Source organism: Schistocerca gregaria, chromosome X, assembly GCF_023897955.1.
Source record: "Schistocerca gregaria isolate iqSchGreg1 chromosome X, iqSchGreg1.2, whole genome shotgun sequence".
NCBI classification, from domain to species: domain Eukaryota; kingdom Metazoa; phylum Arthropoda; class Insecta; order Orthoptera; family Acrididae; genus Schistocerca; species Schistocerca gregaria.
Genome location: NC_064931.1, coordinates 422,098,563 through 422,122,187, shown reverse-complemented (window position 1 = coordinate 422,122,187; position 23,625 = coordinate 422,098,563). Strand labels below are relative to the sequence as shown.

The following is a 23,625-nucleotide window of genomic DNA, read 5'->3' as shown; positions in this document are numbered from 1 at the left end:
GGACTTTGACACCACACAGAGCACACAGATAATTAAACAGGCTAGACTCGAACCGGTGGCCCTGGTCCATAGTCAGGGATGAAGGGAAGACAAATTGGGAGATCCTTATTTTGATGATGAAGGCACAGGCAACAGTGTCAGCCACGATGTCCTCCAGAGAAACCGTCTCAACCCTCTGGGTCCCATGTTGCAGGCAGTATGCATTTGAAACCCTCGGACAGAGGGAGCAGACCCATGAGATCGACATGGACATGCCTCAGGCTGCTGGGGGAATCGCATAGGTGCTGAGGGGGAGCAAATCTTGCCTGCCAACTTTGCTACATCAGCAGGTGGTGCACGCCCACATCCACATACAGTAGTCATGCTTGACTCCCAGCCAGATGAAACATTCGTTTACCAGTTTGATGGCTGCTCTTACATCTAGGTGGGCCAAGGTGTTTAAGGCATCAAAGATGTCACAAAGCAGTTTGGTTGGGACAACTGGTCAGACACTGTCTGCTGATGTGTTGTAGAACATCTCTCTGCATTTCAAGTGCAAATGAACACAATTGGTCACGGACTACAAAGAGGACTGCAGTTGTCAGCAGTGGCGCCAAACATTGAATGAAATCGACAGTGCTTATCGGAATAGAGTGCAAGGGGGATGAGGGGGGGGGGGGGGGGGAAGTTTTGGAGAGTGGGTCATGTAAGGAGCCCATGGAAAAAAGTATTGTGAGAAAGGCAGTGATAAGCTGACAGAGCCATGAACAGCGATATGTTACATGTTTGCAGGAGCAAGAGGTAACAAAACTGGAGAGGGATCAATAGGTGCTGCAGTGACAAGGATGATGCTGACTTCTGCTCCTGTGTCCATAAGGAAGTGGGAGCTAGATGCAACATCACACAAGTAGAGGTAGTGAAACTGTCAATGAGGTGATCTCTGTAAGACATGGGCTGGTAGGCGCAGTGCAGCATCAAGGATCAAGGCAGGACGTGACATGTAACGTGCCCTCCGTTGACATTTCGGTGACTACAAAGAGGCTTGCAGATGTGAGCAGTGACACCAAACATTGCATGAAATCAACAGTGCCAATAGGTAAGGCAGGGGGAAGAGGGTGGTGGGGCCAGGCAGGGAGGCAATGTTAGAGAATGGGCCGTGTCATTGCTGTGTGCTAGATGGTTGCTCTGGTGTGGTTTTGGATGAAGTCAGTGGGTATAGGGTTACTGACACTGGTAGTGCAGGCTGGAGGTCACTAGGCATCAGTGGTGTAGCAATGACAGTCCGCCCCAAGTGGGCACAGCTGCGGCTGCACAAGGGAGGAGGTAGTAGGAAGGACACTGCCCCCACCACCGTGGTTGGTGACTGCACTTGAGGCGTGCACTGGTGGGGGCCAATAACAATGAAAGTTTGGTCAGCAAAACAGGGGAATGACTTCAGAGGAGCTGTGACATGTAAAAAAATTGCAGCAGTAGCTTGTAAGAAAGTTTGACTAGCCAAAGGATCCAGAGAGCAACATCAGGCATATCTTCACTGTCGATATGGGAGCAAAGGTGCTGCCAGAACTGGGATGGCATGGGCTTGCCCAACAGTTCATCATGAGTAATGTGGTGTATGGCCTCTGTGGGAGGATGGGAGAGGTGGCTGATGAGCTATTTTTAGCTGATATATATTTGCAGCCCTTAGGTGGAAAAAGCAGAACATCAGTGATGGAATCAATGAGGTTGTGCAGATGACTGATAATGCAAATGAACTTCATGAAATCATCTGGGATATCATGGAAACTGAAGATATTGTCCACTAGGGAGACCATGTCTTAGGATTGCCTTATTGTAGGGCTGGCAGCTTGGTAAATGTCAGAGGGGTAGTAATGCAAGTGTGGGAGGCAGCAGCCAATGTGCACTGAGGCAGGGGGAGCTGTACTGGCCTGTGCTGAAAAATTGTGTTTGAGAGGTGCAAGGGTCACTATCAGACTGGTGACTGAAGCAGTGGAAGCCTAGCCAGGCTTGTAGTAGGATGCATGTTGAAGTCTGCTAATGTCCAAACCTGGCATGGCAAAACAGGTGCATCACTGATGGGAGTGTCAGAGGGCGGCATAACAGTGACAGGTGCAAGCAGAGCAGGGGTGGCATATTCAATAACAACAATACCAGGCACATGGTCAGCAGTGGTGACCCTGAGCAGGTGTGGATGAGGTAATTGCACCACAGTCGGAGGCAGCGGTGAATGATGCAAGCTTGAACAAGGAAAGGATGCCATAATCCGTAGCAGCAGGAGTGGTCTTGTGCTAGATGGGCATGAAGAATGCGGCAGTGTGGTGGGCATCAGCAGAGTATGGGCGCCATAGATCGGTGCGACAGGAGCCAGCTCAGAAGGTGGCAGAGTGAAGGCGTCTGGCATGGAAGAAATGAGCGGCATGGGCAAAAATCCATGTGGGTGGGACACAAGAGTCATGGAAGTACAGGTGTCCAATGGGGTGGAGACAACCATTGTCAATGCTAAATGCTAAAGCGTGTGGTAGAGCCAACGCGGAAGAGGCAAAATGTGGTGCCCAGTGAGCATGTAGAAGAAATGATGTGGCAGAGGCAACCAGCATCAAAGAGTAAGCATGCAAAAATGAAACGGTGTGATGGGACCCCACTGCAGCAAGGGGGTGGGCACAGTCAACATGAAGTATGAGAACATTATAGAATGAAGAACTGAGTGGAATAAAACACCTGGCTGTGGACTCACTGAATGTGCTGTGTAACTCCAAACTTGTCTGTGGGCTGGTTATGCAGTATGGAATAGCATGAAGACATCCTTTACAGGGCCGAGGTTGACAAGCAGGCCACTCAGCATGGCTTGGTTGGCATGCAGGGCAGCAGGCAAAGTCAGTGATATTGTGCCAGGTGAGGCTAGCTACAGAGTGTCAAAAACCCATGAAATGAAGTCACATAGTTCTGCGTTAGCAGTGAGTGGCAAGGTAGGTTCAAGAGCAGATTCATAGTCAAACTTCACTGTAGGCATGAAGAAGTCTGAATACAAAGGGATAAAGAGTCAAAGTTGGTAGTGAATGATGGGAACTGAAGCACATGAAACAGAGGTGATAAATATTCACAGCTTTTTAACATTACGAACAGTTGTCAGGATCAGCATTGTGGTTGTTACTGTAGTTAATGTTATGTGCATCACTAATAACACACATATCAGTGGAAATTCATTTATTAAACACTGAATAATGAGATACAATACAGCACAAAACCTGAGTATTACAGCACTTAAGAAAGCCAACATCGATATGCTCCCAAGAAAGTTGTTCACAGATAAAACACTCTTGTCACTTTCTGACAGTTGCCGTAACTTAAATATTAATCTTATATATGAATGTGCAAGTGAAAGGATGCAGGAGTATCTCCTAATTCTTTTCATCCAGAATGCAGGGGAATAGTAACACTAACAGTGTGTTAGCACTAACAACATATCTGAGTGGCTGATTACTGGGATAAGGATATCATGTCGCACAGAGAGGTATGATATAAAATGTTTACAACTGTCAGAATGCAGCTGTCATAGCCAACTAGAATCACTACTGTAAGGTTCTTATAATGTCATTAGAAAGGCAAAAAGCATGTGGTATGCAAATAGAGTAGCCAACTCTCAGAGTAAAATTAAAACCATATGACCAGTTATGAAGGAAGTGTGTAGCTAACAGTGTAAGTTCACTGATATAAAACTAATACATTCTAAAAATGTTTTTGTTATTGATAATTCAGATACACTTACAGTACTTAACAGACACTTTCTGAATATAGCAGGAAATTAAATAAAAAATTTAGTTTCTTCAGCAATCACATAACTCTCTCACAAAATGGCTTTCCATGATTGATACTTGAAATACACCTCTGTGACATTCTCAAGATGGCGCCGAATGAAAAGTGTAACGACATGTCTGTCTCTACCAATTTTAAAAAACTGCAGTTCTACATGGAAGCAATGCAGAAAACGTGTGTCTTATGCGTAGAGTGCAATTTTTGGCTTCATGAGAAGTGCACAAAAGTGAACCTGAAATTCATTAGTGACGAAGTTCCGTGAACATGCACCGACTGTTTGCAGTGGGAAACATCAGAACTTGTAAGTACCTTAAAGTCAAAAGGAGAAATAATTAGAGTGCTACATAGTGATATCAGAACTCTCAAAAAAGAGATTCAGTCTCTGAAAGAAGAAAACGCAAAGCTAAAAAGTGAATCGGCAAGCTGCACATGTGGAAACACATTACAAAACAAAACAAACAAATGTGAGGGCTCTTGTGTGCAAACTCAGTACCTGAGCAAAAAAACAAAACCCTGAAAACTTACATGTGCATATTCCAGCAAAAACAGTGGCAGAAAGTGAAACATGTGGAAATTCTGTAAACTCCTGCATGCAAACTCCGTTACTGAGAAGTAAACAAACCTGTGTAAACTCGCATATGCAAATCCCAGTGGAAAAGGGTGGCGGAAAACGATTCGTGCGGTAAATCTGTAAGCAAATATAAGTGGAAAACTGTGGCATATAAGAAAAAAGATAAATGTGAAAGCATTCCTGCAAAACAGATTGACAAAAGTGATTTCTTTGTTATTGGCGTTTCCATGTTAAAAAATGTACGGGTTCTTAACTGTAAAGTAGATGTTTGTGCTGGAATCTGACCACAGCAGATTATGAAACATTTCAACAACATTAGGAACAAGGAAAAATGCAACCAAAACAACAATGATTCCAACACAAATTTTAAAGGCATGATAATTCACGTGGGGACAAACTCTATCAGAAGCAGCAGACAAGAAGAAATCATAAATGATATTCGTAATGTAATTCAGTCACACAAGGTTTGTTTAAAAGCTCCAGAAGTGTTATCAATGGAATTCTACAAAGAAGATCGGTGGGTACCGTGTATACAAACAACATAAACACTGGCATCAGGGAACAGTGAGATGAACTTGGTGTTGTATTTGTTGATCCAAATAAATTTCTCAATGACAAATGTCTCGGTGGGGATGGCCTGCACCTAAACAGACTAGGTGCACTGACTTTCAGCAACATACTCCTGGACTCAGGTAAAATTATAAAAAATAAGGGAAACTAATACAGTCTGCAGCGGGTGACTATCCAAGAATACCATATACAAACAAAAAACATGAGTGTAATCGTAATAAGGAAGCAGTTGAACCAAGCAAAGAATGACATTAAAATGAAAAAAAGTGGGAATGCAAATAGTTTTGCGAAAAATTACTTAAGAGTTGTTCACCAAGATATATGTTCCCTGGCAAATAAGACTCAACAGCTGGAAGTGGAGCTGGAGTCTACAGAGTGCTCAGTTGTTTGTCTCACTGAGCATTGGTGCAATGAGGCTGAAATTAATCAATTAGACTTGCAGTCTTATAATTTAGCATGTGCATACTGTAGAACTTCTGTGAAGTGTGGAGGGTGTTGTATTTATGTGAAACAAAATTATCGGTATAAGGCCAGTAGCAATTTAGGTGTAATCAGTGAAGAGCAACATTTTGAACTGGTGGCAGTTGAAATCAGGGACCAATACAGGTGTAGGAATTTGATTATCTTATGTATATACAGATCTCCTAGTGGAGACTTCAGCATCTTTTTCTCCTAACTTAATAATGTTCTTGACAAGACATCCACTCCAAAGAACCACATTCTCATATGTGGAGACCTAAATGTAGATAAACTGAATCCTGATTCTACATGGGACTCATTACAAAGTCTTGCTCAAAGTTTCAATCTGGTTCCAATGGTTAACAGAGCAACCAGAATAACAAAATACTCAAAGACAGCTGTTGATCAGGTATTAACAGATTTAGGCAAAGAAAACTGTGAGGTGGTGGTGTCAGAGCTAGGATTATCTGATCACTCAGGTCAAATCATTAATATAAAAGTGGCTCCAGAAGAAACAAAGAAAATGCATATTTACAGAAAAAAATTTTCTAAACAAAATAGACATGACATTCCCAAAGAGATAGCAGGACAAACATTGGACTCAGTATACTCAGAGGTATATGCAAATGAAAAATTCAAAAATTTTATGACATTGTTCAAACTAAATTTTGAAGAACCATTTCCTAAAGTATTATGTCCAGGAAAAAACAAGTGGGTCACAAAAGGCATCAAAAAATTGTCTGAAACACTAAAGTACCTAAGCTCCATTAATCACAGCCAAACTAATCCTGCTTTCTCACTCTTTTCTAAAAGATATAGGAAAACATATAGGAAAATATTGCTTGCAGCAAAGAGAGCTCACAACTCCAAACTGGTGCTCTCTGCTGAAAACAAAAATAAGGCAGCATGGAAGACTGTGAAGCAGGAAACTGGTACCAGGAAAATGAATCTGTCAAACTTGAAAATCAAAGAGGAAGGGACTCTAATAAAAGACCCAATATATTTGACAAATTATATAAATGATTATTTTAGTAGCACAGGAATAAATTTACAGGAAAATTTTCTAACATCCCCTCAGGTCAAAAAGCCAAGTAATGGTGTATCACACTCAATGGTGTTATTCCGTACAACACAGGAAGAAGTCTATAAAGCAGTCAGCAAATTGAAAAACAAAAACTCAGCTGGTCTGGATGAAGTCCCCATTTTTATAATTAAGGACTGTATCAAAAGCCTACTTCCACCTTTAGTTGATATTATAAATCAATCTTTCAAGCATGGCTACTTTCCAGACTATTTAAAATATGCTAAATTACTACCTGTCTTAAAAAAAAGGTGATGCAGGAAAAATTGAAAATTATAGGCAAATTTCTCTACTCTCATGTTTTGCAAAAATATTAGAGACTGCTGTGAAAGATAGGCTAATGAATTATTTAAAAAAATTCAACTTGCTGTCTGTTGACCAGTTTAGATTTCGATCAGGGAAAAGCACAGAATCGGCAACAGCACACCTCACAAAACACATTCTAGAAGCATTAGATAAAGGGAACTACACAACAGGTATATTTCTTGATCTAACTAAAGCGTTTGATACATTAGACCACAACATATTCTTAAATAAGTTAGCCTAGATGAACTGGGAATAACGGGGCTTGAGAAAAAGTGGTTCCAGTCATATCTAAAAAATAGAAGACAGATAACTGAAATCTCACATATTTCAAGCTGCTCAAACTACATTGTAAAGTATACATCAGACCCAAATTATATAAATATAGGCGTCCCACAGGGTAGTGTCCTTGGCCCATCACTATTCCTCATTTACATAAATGACTTCCCACAGAGCATCGAGCATGGACAAACAATATTGTTTGCTGAAGACTCAAATGTTCTAATCAATGACAAATCACCAGATGCACTGAAAGAAAAAGCCGAACAAACACTAAACAGAGTACATGAGTGGTCATCCAATAATAAACTAACACAAAATTAAAAAAAAAAAAAAAAACAAATGCTGTTAACTTCTATGTCTGCAAAAAACCACACTATAACAACTTTAACTTAAACAATGAAGCTATAGAATGTGTAGACTACACAAAATTTCTTGGTATGCATGATGACAGTCAAAGTGGGAAGAACATATTAAAATACTTAGTAACACAATCGCTACAGCATGCTATGCTCTTAGAATTCTGACTGCAGTGTGTCATACTACATGTGTCAGATCTGCATATTTTTCTTATATCCACTCTGTTATTACCTATGGAATAATATTTTGGGGACTTAACAGTAAAAATATTAAAATAGTTTTCAAATTACAGAAAAGAGCAATTTGTATAATAACCAAGTGGGGCAGTGGGGCTCACTGCCTTGAAAATTTCCAAAAGCTGGAAATACTAACTGTCCCATGTGAATACATTTTTCAAAGTATCATGTATGTAAAAATAATACTAACTGCTATATGAAAAATTCTTTAGTACACAGCTATGTAACTAGTAACCAATACAATCTGCATCTAGAGAGGAAAAATAAAGTTAAAACTCAGCAGAGCTTGTTGTACAATGCCGTTAAATTATATAATTAATTACCCCAAAATATAAAAGATATTGACACAATTGGACAGTTCAAAACAAAACTAAAAATTTTTTTATTAAATAAAAGGTATTACACAGTAACAGACTATCTGAGTTAAAACATAAATGTAATTAAAGTAGCCTGCATTGTAATACATGAGGAAATAATTATAATATGAAATTCAAAATTGTACAGTACTATAAGAAAATTACATAAGGATATAAAACTAATGTAAGATACCTCAAAATGTGTGTAAATACTAATTTTATGTGTATAAATTGTAGGTATATTGTATTGTATATGATTTTGCTGATGAAATCCACACAATGTAAATTGTTACATGGATTAATAAAGAAATCGAAGAAGGGTAGGAGTTGGAGGAGTCAGGCAAAAATCAAATCACTGAAGATTAATCTCTTGGATAAGATGAGATCTCTAGCAGGTGATAGTAAAGAACTAAGCTGCATACTTTAGCCCACTACTTAGTCATAGCTGTAATTCTTCCTCTAATAATGGTCGGTTTCCTGAGTAATTACAGTACTCATTATTGAAGTCAATTTATTAAAAGGACAAAGTGATAATATAACCAGTTTTGGACCTATTTCCATGCAATCAGTGTGCCGAAAAATTATGGAAAATGTGGTAAATGTAAGGGTATTTGAGCATTTCAGTTCATATAATTTGCTGTCATTGTATAGCTTGGTTTTACAAGTGGGTTTAACAACTGTAAATGCTAAATTCTCTTTTCTCTGAGATGCATTAGATGGAATAAGCAAAAAGATCTGAACATTAGGCATCTTCTTGCATTTAACTAAGGTTTTTGATTGTGTTGATCAGCGAATATTACTGCAGAAGTGGCACCATTATGGAGTAAGAGGAGTAGCTTACAACCGGTTACTTTCATAGTTAAAGAAAAACAGCAAAATATCTTTCTTCACGGTAATGAAAAAGGATATGAGGTGCTGTCTGATTGGGGCATAGGTAAGTGGAGAAGGATTCACAGCCACTAAATACTTAATATAAGAAAATATGTTCCATAGTAGCTTTCAGAGTAAATGATCTTTATTTAAACTGCATAAATAGCTGATTTTGACAACCTGTCATTTCCAAAAACATTTGTGATATTAGGTGTTACATTTTGTAGTTACCAAATTATTTATCTTTATACACACAAAGTGGACATCATATTCCACAATTACATAGTGAATGAATCTACATCAACATTAAAACCTCAAATCATATAGCAGCTGAGGACAGTACACAAGACGTGACCTGTTTCACCAAGTTGCAACTTGTAATAACAAGAAAAAGTGATTACTCAGCAACTTGAGACTTATATATGTCAGCAAGTCACAACTTCTTGCAACAAGCAAAATGCATTTGCAGCCATTGAGGGTGCTCACTAAGCATACATACAAATCTTATCACAGCCTCCCTAACATCGTACACATACAACATAAAGGAATAAAACTTGGGCTCAGAAGTGTATTTATGCATCCCAAACACAAATCCATTATCAATACAATAGAATATAATTCCAACAATAAGCTGCTGGATCAATAAAACCATTGAAGAATCATGTGATATCTAATGCTGAACTAGACAAAGCCATTCCCTTCTTCCTCTTTCACCAAGCACCTGTTCCAATCAAGTATAGAAATGTTTGTATCTTTCTCAGATGCATGAGTACATGCTTAGGTTTTTTTTATAAATAATAAAGATTATTTTGATACTTTTGAACATGGCACAAAATTCTGAATGTTCCGATACTGTTGAACCCAATGCAAAACTTGTATCAAGGAAATAATATAAGTTGTATATTTTTTATAATAATTTAGATCATTCAGATACTTTTGAACATGATCCACCAGGGTAACCGAGAGCGCTAATGTGCTGCCTCCTGGACTAGGGTAGGCATGTCGGCTCCGCATTGAATCCGCCCAGAGGATTAACGATGAAGGCCGGTGTGCTGGCCATCCTGGATGTAGTTTTTAGGCGGTTTTCCACATCCTGCTAGGTGAATACCAGGCTTGTCCCCAATTTCCTACTCAGTTACATGACTCACAGACATTTGAAAACGTTCGCACTATTTCATGACTTACACTAGATGCAGACAGCTGGGGTACACTACTTCTATCCCAGTGGGTTCGAGGTGGAGTCAGGAAGGGCATCCGGCCACCCTCTGCAATTAACACAGCCAAATCCATCTTAACAAAGCCGACCCCACTTTGGAGCAGGACAAAGGCCACGAGAAAGAAAGAAAGAAAGAAAGAAAGAAAGAAAGAAAGATACTTTTGAATATGGTGCAATACTGGATGTTTGTTTCTATTTAATGCAAAGTGAAATACTGGGCTGAGAAAGCCTGTTTCACTTTAATTGCTGGTAAAATCTGTAAATTTCCCACTAGACACATCTTGCATTTTTTTTTCCTGCCAGCACCATATTGTATTTTGCCATCTTGGACTGTGACATCATTACCCCGGCCTTTGTACCAGGCAACCCACAGATATTGGTAAAAGTGCACTAAGCAGGTCATGAGGCTGGTACCTCTATATCCAAGAACAGAATTAAGGTATGACCACAATGCTAAGAGACTGGGTTTTCCCGCCAATGTGATATTCGCTGCACCATTTCTGTGTGCACCACATCATGCTTGCTTGTGCCACATTCCAATTCTTTGGTGTTTGTCTCCCAGCCATCACCCTCCTTTCCCAACTTGTTCCACTCACTAACTTAATTTGACAAATCACCGCACCCCACCATGCTGCATCACCAAAACAGTGTAGTCAACTTTCTCACAAAGGAAGGTCATTTATGCAGAGTCCATTATTGGAAAATTTAAGAATAATGACTTAGATCCTGTCACACTCCCAGTACCTCAAGTATATGGTGTGTTGTTACCTTTACTACTTCCATTCTTTGTATTCCATGCCGTACTTATAGTATAATTCATCGTGCTAAAGACACGTGTATTGGTCTTGTAAAAGCTTAGTTACTGTGAATATATACATCCTACTATTCAAGCCATATCATGATGTGTGGTGGACGGTACTTCTGGTGCCATTCACTGATCCCCCTTACCCTGTTCCAGTCATGAGCAGTGAGTGGTAAGAAAGATTGTTGGTAAGCATCTGTTTTGACTCTAACTTCTGAGATTTTTTCATCACAGTCATTACATAAGATGTATGTGGGAGGATGTAATATCTCATACAACTATTCCTGGAAAGTGCCCTCTCAAAATTTCAGCAGTAAACCTCTAGATCGTGCAGAATGCCTCTCATGTAACATTGGACAATGGAGTTTGTGAGCATCTCAGTAATGCTCTTGTACCAACTAAACAATGCTGTGAAAAAACTTGCTGGTATTTGTTGGATCTTCTCTATCAGAATTGGTCAAATAAGCACCTTATAAGCTATGTCCTTCACTGGATGTCTTTCTATTATTCCCAGTCTTGAGTCTGCTTTTCCTCCTATTTCTTTTATGTGGTCATACCACTTATGGTTACTCTGGATTGTACCTCCTAGTTATTTTAAAGTAGATACTGTTTCAAGTAGCTTCTCGGTCATAGTGTAGTTGTACAGTAGAGGCTTTCTCTTACTATGTATGCACAGTATGTTACATTTGTTTACATTCAGCATCATCTGCCAGAGCCACCTGCTTTCATTTTTCCTCTGCAAGTCATTCTGCAAATCAATACGATCTTCTGGCATTAGTACTTTCTTATGAACAAGTGCATCATCTGCAAACAGTCTTAAAAAGCTTCCAATACTTTCTACTACATCATTTGAATGCAGTGCAAACAATAATGGACCTATCACATTTTGTTGGGGTACTCTGGAAATTACCTTGACATTTGTCAATTTGGTTCCATTAATTGTGACACATTGAGTTCTATCTACAAGTAAGTCTGCAGTGAAACACTTCCAGAAGATTGAATTCAGTGTTTCGGCCTCCTTTCTGTTATTTTCAATTTCAGTGTCAGTATGGTCTCTGAGTGAGTGAATACACAATTTGTGTACTGTATACTGATTTTATATCAGTCCAAAACATTTTCAGGTTTTCACTCAGACTAGCTGTCAAACTTTTACTTTTTCTGAATGCTTCTCTCACTCATCTTCTTAAGCTCATTTTCACTTTGTTCACTGTTTGTTTCATAGCTAGGTTTTGACTTATCTTGAATCTGAGGTGAAGTACTCTTTGTTTATAGAGCAGTTAATCCATAGTGGGTCTTTCTCATCCTTTAAGATCTTACTTGGAACATGCTTGTCTAGGGCATATTGAATGATGCTTTGAATTTTTTCCACTTGTGCTCTACATAATAAAGGTAGGTAAATGTACAAGCAAAAACTTTCTAAAGACCACATCAGCTAATATTTCTTTATTTAGAACTACCAACGATTTTGGTGTCATCTTTGAAAATATTTTGTTATAAAATGTGTTCAAAAATCTGTCAAAACTGGTTGCTGTAAATAAAGAAATATTTATGTCATATTGTTTTTAGAAAGTTTTTACCAAATAAAATAGATGCCTCTTCTGATCTCTTAACATGAGAAAATGGAGTCACATATACAAGTATTGGTTAAATTCACTTACAGTATTTACTAATAATAAATATTTCTATTTAGAGGACATGTGATAACCTTTTGTTATTATCATTAATGTAGTTCCTGTAATTATGTCTGGACTTACCAAGGGTTCCCTTTGGTACATTGCATGACCAGAAGTGGGAGAGCAATAGTGTCCATCTGAGGTGCCCACCAAATCTGAAAACAAACACAGAAATTCGCTGTACTGAGAAATACTTCATAATTCTTTTAAAATATTTACAAAGAAATAGAAATTTTGTAATTAATTAACTGAAAATGTTTGCTCATTAATCTTCAAGGGTATGATATCTGCATAAAGTACAGAGTTTACAACTTCATAATTTCACATCACAGGTCATAAAACCTAAATTGTGCTGTAAATAATAATTTTCCCAAAGCAAGTTTTCTAAGTGCTCAATTGGCTGGACACATATACGATATTTTGATGAAAATTCTATTATAATCACTAAATGAAACTGCACACTTCATACCAACCCCTACTGTAGTCTTATTGTCAAACAAAAATAGTGATGTACCAGGCACTTAAACAAAACAGGGGAAATATTCATTTAAACAGAATTAATGTGACATGAGCCATTAATAATTTTCAGAAAACACTTAGGTAATGAATCATTGCAGAAAAGGTAAATATGTGCCATATTCATATTTGTAAGCTGTTTAAACTGTAAATGAATAAAAATAATTCTACAAATTCTAATTAGACTTTACACAAATAAGGTGCAATCTTTTATATACTAGGGAAAATGTGTGACATTAAAAAAGTGCTTCAACAGTTAAAATATCAAACATGTTTCACCATGTAAAAATGTTACGAGCATAAACTTTTTCATTTTTTATTGAATGTTTTAACATGTTTCACCTCAGAACATTCAATATATTTGTAGTTACATAATTACGAAATTGTACCTCAAAAGTAAATGAGAGAGAGATGAGAGATACACAAGCAAATCATAGTTCATCTGAGTAATGGACATCAGATACAGAATTCAGGAACATTCATTGTTAAATTAGTGAAAATTTCAAAAGTTACCTATAGCTTAGAACAGATTAATTTGTTTATTATAGCGTTATGCTTTACATATCTATGTCCTTCTAAAATAGAAGTACTAGTTTATTGAATAGGCTGATCTCCTGGACAAATTCAGAGCACTTGTGTCCCTTTCTACAGAGGAAAAACATCAGTACAAACAAATTTTTTTCAGTGATACTAGACAGAATACCATCATGCCACAATTTAAAGGTTAATCATTATATGCTGAAAAGCAACAGCAGACACACAGCACCTTCAACAGAACAAGGTCTCTAATACAACATTCCTATCTCATTCCCTCTCTGCATATATTTTCAATCATAAATTTATTGTCATTTTTAATCTGAAATATATGCTTATTCACCATTAAATATTTTAACTATATTACAAGCATCTCTTTTCTGTTAGTTGGATAACTTTATACTTTTTACATGGTGATCAATAAAACCAGAGACACACATATTTAAGCTAATAATTGTTACATGAATTAACAAATAATGTAAGGCATAGATTTGAATAATATGTCATTGAAAAATGATGATCTTTAATACTAATACCCAAATTTTCTGAACTTAACATTTCATTTGAGTTTCTAAGGAATCTCATTCCAAGTATCTTACTCAACTGATAATGAATATATTAACAAACAAGGCATAATTTCAATAATTTTTTCTTGTTGTCAGTTTCCATTGTAAAGGCATTGTATTATAGCATAAGTAGCCTGTCATAAATAATTAATTTTTTTGGTACTTACAATTATGACTTGATTATGTATGATTTAAGTTAAATTATGAAAAAACTTTGTAATGGAAACCTGAACCAAGATTTTAATTAAATTCTTGTATTTGAATTTCCTACAAATCACTAATTAAATTTACAGAGATTTGTGAGCTATGACAAATTATGTAATGTGATAATTTACAATATTTGTTAACACAACTACTGCAGCTGTAACATTCATCCCTAACTTAAATTAATATTTGGTTACAGCTTCCAGCTCAAGTTTTCATATGAGGATCATTTCAAAAGATCTGCATATTGCGCATGTGTGACTGTAACAATAGCATGATGAAGTTGAAATTCATATCAGTTGCGAGTTAAAGTTTAGGCATGATGGTCAAGCATGTGTTTGCTGGTTCATGTGTCTGTGTAACGAGTAATTCAACTTTAAAAAGGAAGCTGCAACCAAGTCAGGTCAGATTGCATGTAATGACCAGTGTCCCTATATCAAATTTAATTCCTACTTGGAAAGAACCCTATGGAAATTTACAATGCTTCAAAATAGGTGTGTGGGGTGTGGTCTCATTGTAAGACACCATTCTAGTGCTAGGTGTCAAAAGCTTGCCAGAGTGTATATCAGTATCGTTGGACCCCAAGGGGTGGTGCCAGTGAAGCAGTATACAAAAATCTGGTGCTGCTCCTTATCCCCCCCCCCCCCCACGCCCCCCTCTGGGAAGACTGGGAAGACTAAACTACACCAGAGCTCTCTCTGGTGCTGGATGACAGCACACAGGGCCAGTTCATCAGTGTAACACGCGCTCCACATGGATGGCGGGCAGTGCATGCCATCCATGTGGAGCATGTGTTGATCTCACCGTGGACTGCTAGACTGAGCCACACACAACTGACTTCAGTAGTGTACAGGCCTGAAGATGGCATTGATGCAACGCCAAAACTAGTAACAAAGTAAATAAATAATCTCAAGTATAGCTGGAGAAATTTAATTTTTAATAGAAATTATACCAGCTGTGTCCTACCTTCATCCAGCTTACATATGGATGTACAAAGATATTAAGAGGGTAGAGAACAACATGCCAGTAACATTTTACTGTACATGCCCTGGATATGTTGCACACTGCTGCTGAGAGAGAACACACTATTACATCACACAATGTCAACTGTAACAACACCTTTACTCACGTCAGTCAAATGCTGACAGTTGTTGTCATACTCAGAGAGGAAGCCCATCACTGTACCCTAAACAAGGTCATTCTCTAACCATGAGAGGTGTTCACCATCAGAGTACAGGTGTGCTTCTAGCTGCCAATTTCAAGAAAACTAAGAAAGGTGAATGTCTATGAAGTTGAGGCATCCATAGGCATAAATTCTCCTTGGACAAATCACCAAGATGTCAGGGAATTTCATTGGAATCATCACTGATGGTCAATTTGTTTGGGCACTATTTAACTCAGGGACTTCCTTATCCATCATAAAAGATGCTTACCACCTTTAGTTAAAGAAGACTTTGTTCCATTACATGGAAGTGATTTGGCTGAAAGTCACAAAGGGTAATTACTTCCAAGAACATATAATGCTAGAATGGCAGAACGCACCCCTTTTTAACATAATATAGTCATAACGTTATTCTCATTTATGACTTGTTGTAGGCATTATAAACAGTCACAGACTGTGAAAGAACAGAGCTGCAGACTGATGAAGCTAATTCAACAACCACTTGTAATAGAGATTTTTCTGGACAGTTGTTTGCCATTGAAGACAGCCATCAACAATGAGAACTATTCCAATCATCAATCAAAATGTCCAGTTAAACTGTAAAGCTTTTGTTGATTGCAGAAAACTACTCAGGTTTACAAAAGTAATCTACATATCAGTTATGATCATCAGCATTTTAAGTGGTTACTGAGAAATTTGTATCACTAATGTCACAAACATACACAGGTCATCCTTAAAGGCATTTGCTCAGAGGAACTCAAAAGACAGCTTAGTGTCATCAATGAAGATTCATGCTCCATATCAATAGACATAATGAAGTGGAGGAGCCTACTCTCAGACTGTCAGGAGGATCTGGCCTGGCCAAGGAACAAGGCCTTTGAGTGATGGCCTTTCAGCATGAATTTTTAAGTGCTTTAAAATCAGGGGTGGAGAAAAGCGACTGGAACTCACGAATACGTACCTCCAACGGCAAAAAACTGTACGAACACACACTAGGCCGAAACTACATTATACTCGGGCCGGACGTCCCCACGTTCGTGCCTACACAGGCCCGACACAGGCCAGACGTGCTAGACATAGCCCTCATCAAGGGCATCACATGCACACTCAACCTCACGGTTGAAAACGATCTGGACTCAGACCACATGCCTGTAATACTGCACACGGAAGAAACACTGCAGGACACTGAACCACGCAGGATGCTGAACTACAAGCGCACGAATTGGACTCTGTTCAAGGAAACGCTTGATAGTCGCATTCCTGACACCCACGAAATTAACAACACACAACAAATCGATGAGGCTGTGGAGGCTCTCACTGCTGCAGTCCAAGACGCAATGTCCGACGCCATTCCACAAACAACACCGAAACAACACTCAACGGCCCTGCCCCAGGAGATCCTGGGCCTTATCTCAATGAGGAACCGCCTCTGGAGATACTGGTAGCGTACCAGGCGCCCGTTCTATAAACTGCACGTCAACAGACTCCAGGGTGTAATACGGGGTAAAATACAAACATCCAAAAACGAACAATGGGGACAAAAACTCGCTGGGCTAGATACCACACGTCCTGGCGTGTGGAAGCTAGCCAGACACTTCACCAGGGAGAAACACTACTTTCCAACGCTACAGGGACCAGACGGCCCAGCCTACTCCGCGATGGAGAAGGCAGAGCTTATGGCCACCACACTTGCAGCGACTTTCATGCCGAATCTGGCTCCTTCAGATCCAGTATTCACACTTGAAACGGACCAGGAGGTTACACGACTTGTAGCCCAGCCCACGCGCGACGACATTAGACACACTAGCACAAACGAAGTCACATGGGCTATCAAGCATACCAACGCTAGGAAAGCCCCTGGGCCTGATGGCATTCAAAACCGTGTCCTCCAGGAGTTCACGGATAGAGCCGTAGAATACCTTACACACATAACGAATGCCATCCTAAAACACCAACACTTCCCTGACTTTTGGAAGGCGGCCAAGGTCCTGATGTTCAGGAAGCCAGGGAAAGACCACTCCCTCCCACAAAATTACCGACCCATCAGTCTGCTGTGCTCGCTCAGCAAGATTGTTGAGAAGGTGATTTTAAAACGCATCACTAGGCACTGCATCACCAATGACACCCTAAGACCGGAGCAATTCGGCTTTAGGAATCACCACTCGACAACACAACAACTCCTACGTGTAGTCGAACACATAACACACGGCTACAACATGAACAAAGCAACCGGTGCGGTGTTCCTGGACATTGAGAAGGCTTTCGATCGTCTATGGCACAACAGCCTCATACGCAAACTAAGTGAAGCTGGTTTCCCAGACGGACTCGTGCGTCTCATACACTCATACCTCACTAACAGATGTTTCAACACTGATGTGCAGGGCAAACAATCAACACAACACGGTATCCAAGCTGGAGTACCCCAGGGAAGCATCCTGGGGCCCATCTTGTTCAACCTGTACATTAACGACTTCCCAGCAACACATAACACGACGCTAGTCATCTACGCGGATGACACAGCTATCCTTGCGCAAGATTGGAAACCGTCGAACATAAATTCATGAATACAGACGGCACTCAGAACTGCTGAGCCTTGGTTGGAGAGATGGCGTATTAAAGTAAACGTCGACAAGTGCGAAGCAGTTCTGTTTACACGCAGACCGAAACTACTGCGCAAACACCAACACAGTAGACAAATAACACTACATGCACGCCCAATACGTTTCCGAGAGAAGGTCAGATATCTCGGTGTCTGGCTGGACCGGAAACTTACATGGGGGGACCACATTGAATACGTTGCCAACAGAGCGCACGCGAGGCTCAAACAGCTCTACCCAATGCTCAACAAGGAAAGCACACTGAATAGGAGGGTGTCGAGGTCCATCTACATGACACTGATTAGACCTCTGATGACGTACGCAGCTCCTGTCTGGGGATATGCGGCTCCTACACGACTGCGCCGCCTGCAGATCATACAGAACAAAGTACTACGAATCATTAGCAATGCTCCACGCTACACACACAATGTGGACCTTCACAATGAATACCGCCTTGAAACTCTCAAGGAAGTATTCAAAAAACACACCACACGACTATACAGGAACTCGAGACACTCGAACAATCCTTTCATCCTTACTCTGGGTAACTACGATCACAACCATAGGTGGAAGCACAAACGGACAAAAACACTCCTAGGTAGGGCATAACCACCTATGGCAAGATAACCTACACTAACAAGCGACAAAACTTCGGTAAGCCCCTGTTTATCAGCAACATTGAATGGAAGTACCAGCTGCTATCAAAGCCGGCAAACAGGCTATCGCAGGGAAACCGACGAGCTCGCCCACTGACGCACAAACAATTGCCAACATCACCCAACACTGTGCTTCCGATATATGACCTATTGGACACAAAATGATGACAAACCTAACTGTGGCAGGTTGCTGACGCTGAGCAAGAGCCCAACGTAGCCACCAGCGGAAGCCGCCGAGCAGCAGCAACGCACTATGTAAAGGTATCGACAAGCATGATACCCACTACTAACAAAGCCTACCCTTGCACGACCTATCGCAGGCAGTAAGACATCCGCTACTGCTCTTACCACCAGACCTAACTATCGCAGAGGTTTTTTTCCCATGGCTCTTGCCTTGGCACTTTTTTTCCTCTGCCCATCAAACCGCTACCCTTCGTTCACTTTTCGACCCGATCTATCTCCAGATGAGCGCGTATTAATGGTTAACCATAACCAGACGTCCGCACACATCGCAGTACCCACTTCCTGCGACACCTCACATTAGTGAATACTAACTCCACCTCTTTAAAAAAAAAAAAAAAAAAAAAAAAAGAGAGAGAGAGAGAGAGAGAGAGAGAGAGAGAGAGAGAGAGAGAGAGAGAGAGAGAGAGAGAGAGAGAGAGACCAAGAAGTCCATGGTAAAACACCATACCAGCACTGCAATCAAATATAATGTCACTGGCTGAATGATGGACAGTCTGTAAGGAAGTGGAGAAAATGCTGCAAGATGATGTCATTGAACCTTCAAAGAGTTCTTGGTACTCTCTGGTGGTCCACATGGAAAAGAAAGATGGCACATGGAATTCTGGCACTGAGCACTGATGACTGAACAAAATCATGAAGAAAGGTGTCTCTTTATTGCTAAGCATTGATGACACCATGGCTTGCTTCAAAGGAGCTAAGTATCTCTCCAATTACAGACATGGAGAAAGGCTACTGGCAAATAGTGATTGATGAAAGTGACTGGTAAAAGACTTTGTTCATAATTCCCAACAGCATCTATGAGCTTAAAGCTATTCCATCTGGATTATGAATCATTACAGCCACCTTAGAGTGTGTGATGGAGAACACACTTTGACACCTAAGACAGACAACATATCAACGCTATATGGATGACATTACCTTTCTTTAATACTTTTGAAGAATGTGTAAGCTGACTGACAACTTTGTTGAAGTGTATTCATACTGCCAGTCTTCATCTTAATTGGGAAAAAAGCATCTTCATCACCCTACAAATAGCAATCTTGGGGCATGTAGTTAATGGTAATGGATTCCATTCTGATCAGGAGAAAATAAGATCAGTTAAATTTTTTTGATTTCTCAGCACATTTGTGATGTGAAAAGTTTTCTCAGGATGTGCTGATACAACCAGATATTCATAAAAGACTTCTGTATGATGGCATGTCCCTTTCAAGAACTGCTGTAATGAACTACTAAATTTACCTGAAACAAGCAGAAAGAAAGAGCTTTCCTTGTATTTACACTGAAGAGCCAAAGAAATTGATCCACCTGCCTAATATCATGTAGGGCCCCCACAAGAATGTAGAAGTGCTGCAACATGATGTGACATGGACTGGACTAACGTGTGAAGTAGTGCTGGAGGGAAATGACACCATGAATCCCACAAGGCTGTCCATACATCCTTAAGAGTATGAGGGGGTACAGATCTCTTCTGAACAGCATGTAGCAAGGCATACCAGATATACACAATAATGTCTGTGTCTGGAGAGTCTGGTGGCCAGCAGAACTGTTAAACTCAGGAGAGTGTTCCTGGAGCCACACTTTAGCTTTTCTGGGTGCATGGGGTGTTCCATTGTCCTGCTGGAACAGCCCAAATACATCGAAATGCACAATGGACATGTGTCATCTGTCAGAGTTGCCTCTGTACGTAGCATGGATCCCAATCACTCGAATTGCACATGCCCCACTCCATTATGAAGCCTACACCAGTTTGAACAGTCCCCTGCTGACATGCAGGGTCCATGGATTCATGAGGTTGTCTCCATACTCTTACATGTTCATCCTCTTGATACAATTTGAAACGAGACTTGATCAATCGGGCAACATGTTTCCAGTCATCAACAGTTAAATGTCAGAGTTGATGGGCCCAGGTGAAGTGTATAGTTTTGTGATGTGCAGTCGTCATGGGTACACAAGAGGACCTTTATCTCTGAAAGCCCATATTGATGATGTTGCACTGAGTGGTTCGCACACTGACACTTGCTGATGGCCCAGTATTTAAATCTGCAGAAATTTTAGGGAAGGGTTAAACTTCTGGCATGTTGAATAATTCTCTTGAGTCATCATTGGTTCTGGTGTTGTAGGGTCTTTTTCTGGCCATAGCAGTGTTGGATATTTGATGTTCTAACAAATACCTGATATTCATGGTACACTCATGAAATGGTTGTATGGGAAAACCCCCAGTTCACTGCTACTTTGGAGATGCTGTGTCCCATCACTTGTGCACCGAATATAGCACCACATTCAAACTCACTTGAATTTTGATAACCTGACATTGGAGCAGCAGCAACTCATCTAACAACTGTGCCAGACACTTGTTGCCTTACATAGGTGTTGCTGGCCCCAACACCATATTCTGCCTGTGTAAATATCTCTGTATTTGAATATGCATGCCTATACCAGTTTCTTTGGCATTTCAGTGTATGTTGTTGGAAAGTTCTTGCAGAATGTAAACTTTTTGGATTACGGAGTGAGGTGGTTCATGGTACACACTGGACTCACATTCAGGAGGATGACAGTTCAAACCCACATCTGGCCATCCTGATTTAGGTTTTCTGTGATTTCCCTAAATCTCTTCAGGTGAATGCTGGGATGCTTACTTTGAAAGGATGTGGCTGACTTCCTTCCCCAACCATCCATAATCTAATGGGACCAATGACTGAGCTGTAGACACACACAAAATAAAGAAAACTTGCTAGTTTTCAGAGTTATCCTTTAACAAGCTAGAGTAAAATAAAGACAAACACACACACACACACACACACACACACACACACACACACACACACAAACACACACACACACACACACCTATGCTCTACATGGTGTCAGCACCATGTAGGGGAAATGTGTGTTTGTGTGTGTGTGTGTGTGTGTGTGTGTGTGTGAGTGTGTGTTTTACACTAGCTCATCTAATGATAACTCTGAAAGCAAGCAAGTTTTCTATCATTGAAAGAGGTGCTAACATCTTGTGTAGTTCTGGCGTTGTGTGGTGACAAAACAGAGACAGAACATCACACCAATGCTAGCCATTTTTGAATACAGTCAGTTTGAGTAAAAATTTTGGAAGTTGCTCAAAATTGAATAATTTATGTTACAAGAGTACTCTGCAGGTCTGAGATGAGTTATTCTACAATGGAGAAAGAGTGCATTCCATTGTTTGGGCCATCCACAAGTTCCTGCAGTATTTATTTGGCAAACTATTTCCAGTTGTCAGGAACCATCATTCTGTGTGCTGGCTACCATTCCTGCAGGATTATACAGGTCAGTTGGTGATATGGCCAATGAGGCTTCAGAAGTATAATCTGAAAGTAGTATACAAAAGTAAATGAAAATGCAAGGATGTTGACTACCTTTCAAGGAATCCCTTGGCCAACCTCAGTAGTGTGGATGAGGTCTCTATTACTGCTGCTTTAAATTACATTGCTGCTTAACAGATCAGTGATTCAGCACTGCTGTAAACCACACAAGCATTGAAGAGAGAGGAACCGGATAAAGGAGGATTCCAATTAAAAAATGGAGCATTCTATAAGAGGACATATGGCCCAGTGAAGTAGAAGTGGTTGTTTGTTATCCCAGCTCATCTATAGCCAACTATCTTGAAGGATTTGCATGATATTCCAACATCTAGTTGCCTGTGATTCATAAAAACTTTAGACAGTATCAGATGCAGATACGACTGATCAGGGTTCTACCAATTCATTGGAAGCTGTGTGAGCCACTGTAAAAAATGCAGAACCTGATACCAATGCCACATGTGCAGCATCATTCCATCAATGTGGAACAGACCACTTGGGGAGATTCTTGATGTCAACAAATGGGAATCAACGGGTAACAGTTTGCACTGACTGCCTCACCTGCAATGCTGTCACCAAAACTGTGCTGAATGCTGAAGCTCCAGGAACTGCAAAGTTCCTTGTAGAAGCAAACATTTAGAAGCATAGAGTATCCCATGTGATGATCTTTAATCATGGAAAAGTCTTTCCCTCAAGGCTAGTATCAGAGATATTGTTTTGCTCTTTTATGACTTGCTCAAAGTTTATGGCTTAATTTAAAATTCACTGAAAACACATTTTATTCTTGCCCTTCAAGAAAGCAAAATGATTTACTGTGCTGATATTAAATGTGTACATAAAGTTTCGAATATAAGTTCCAACATTTATTTCAAAGTATTTTAAAAATAGAAATTAGGCCGTAGTTTCCTAGATCATCCTTTGAAAATATCTGTATTAAAGACATATTCACTGTATAATACAAAGTATCTAAAAAGTAACCTAGTCCAAATGACTGGTTAACTATACAGGACAAGGGTTCTGATTTTTTACCTTGCAAGCTGTTCTAATTACTCTCAGCTGTATACCATCACAACCATTTTATTTTTAATCATTAAGGCCATTACCACCGTGTCTGGGCCTTTGGATTAAAAACAAAGGGACTAGCATTACTTACATCCACTCATTTTAGCATCCCATTTTGTTCCTTTTATAAAGAATTAAGTGATGCATTCCAGTGTCTTAGAAAGATATGCAATTAAATTATCATCCAG

At 39.8% G+C, this 23,625-nt stretch overlaps 1 long non-coding RNA gene across 1 annotated transcript in view; it reads right to left on the bottom strand.

The window, feature by feature from the left end:
• LOC126299394 (uncharacterized) overlaps positions 1-23,625 on the bottom strand; it is a 68,504-nt gene that overhangs the window by 23,969 nt on the left and 20,910 nt on the right. Inside the window, exon 2 of the long non-coding RNA XR_007552795.1 lies at positions 12,647-12,720. This is a non-coding gene — a long non-coding RNA (uncharacterized LOC126299394). The remainder of the gene's footprint in view (positions 1-12,646; positions 12,721-23,625) is intronic.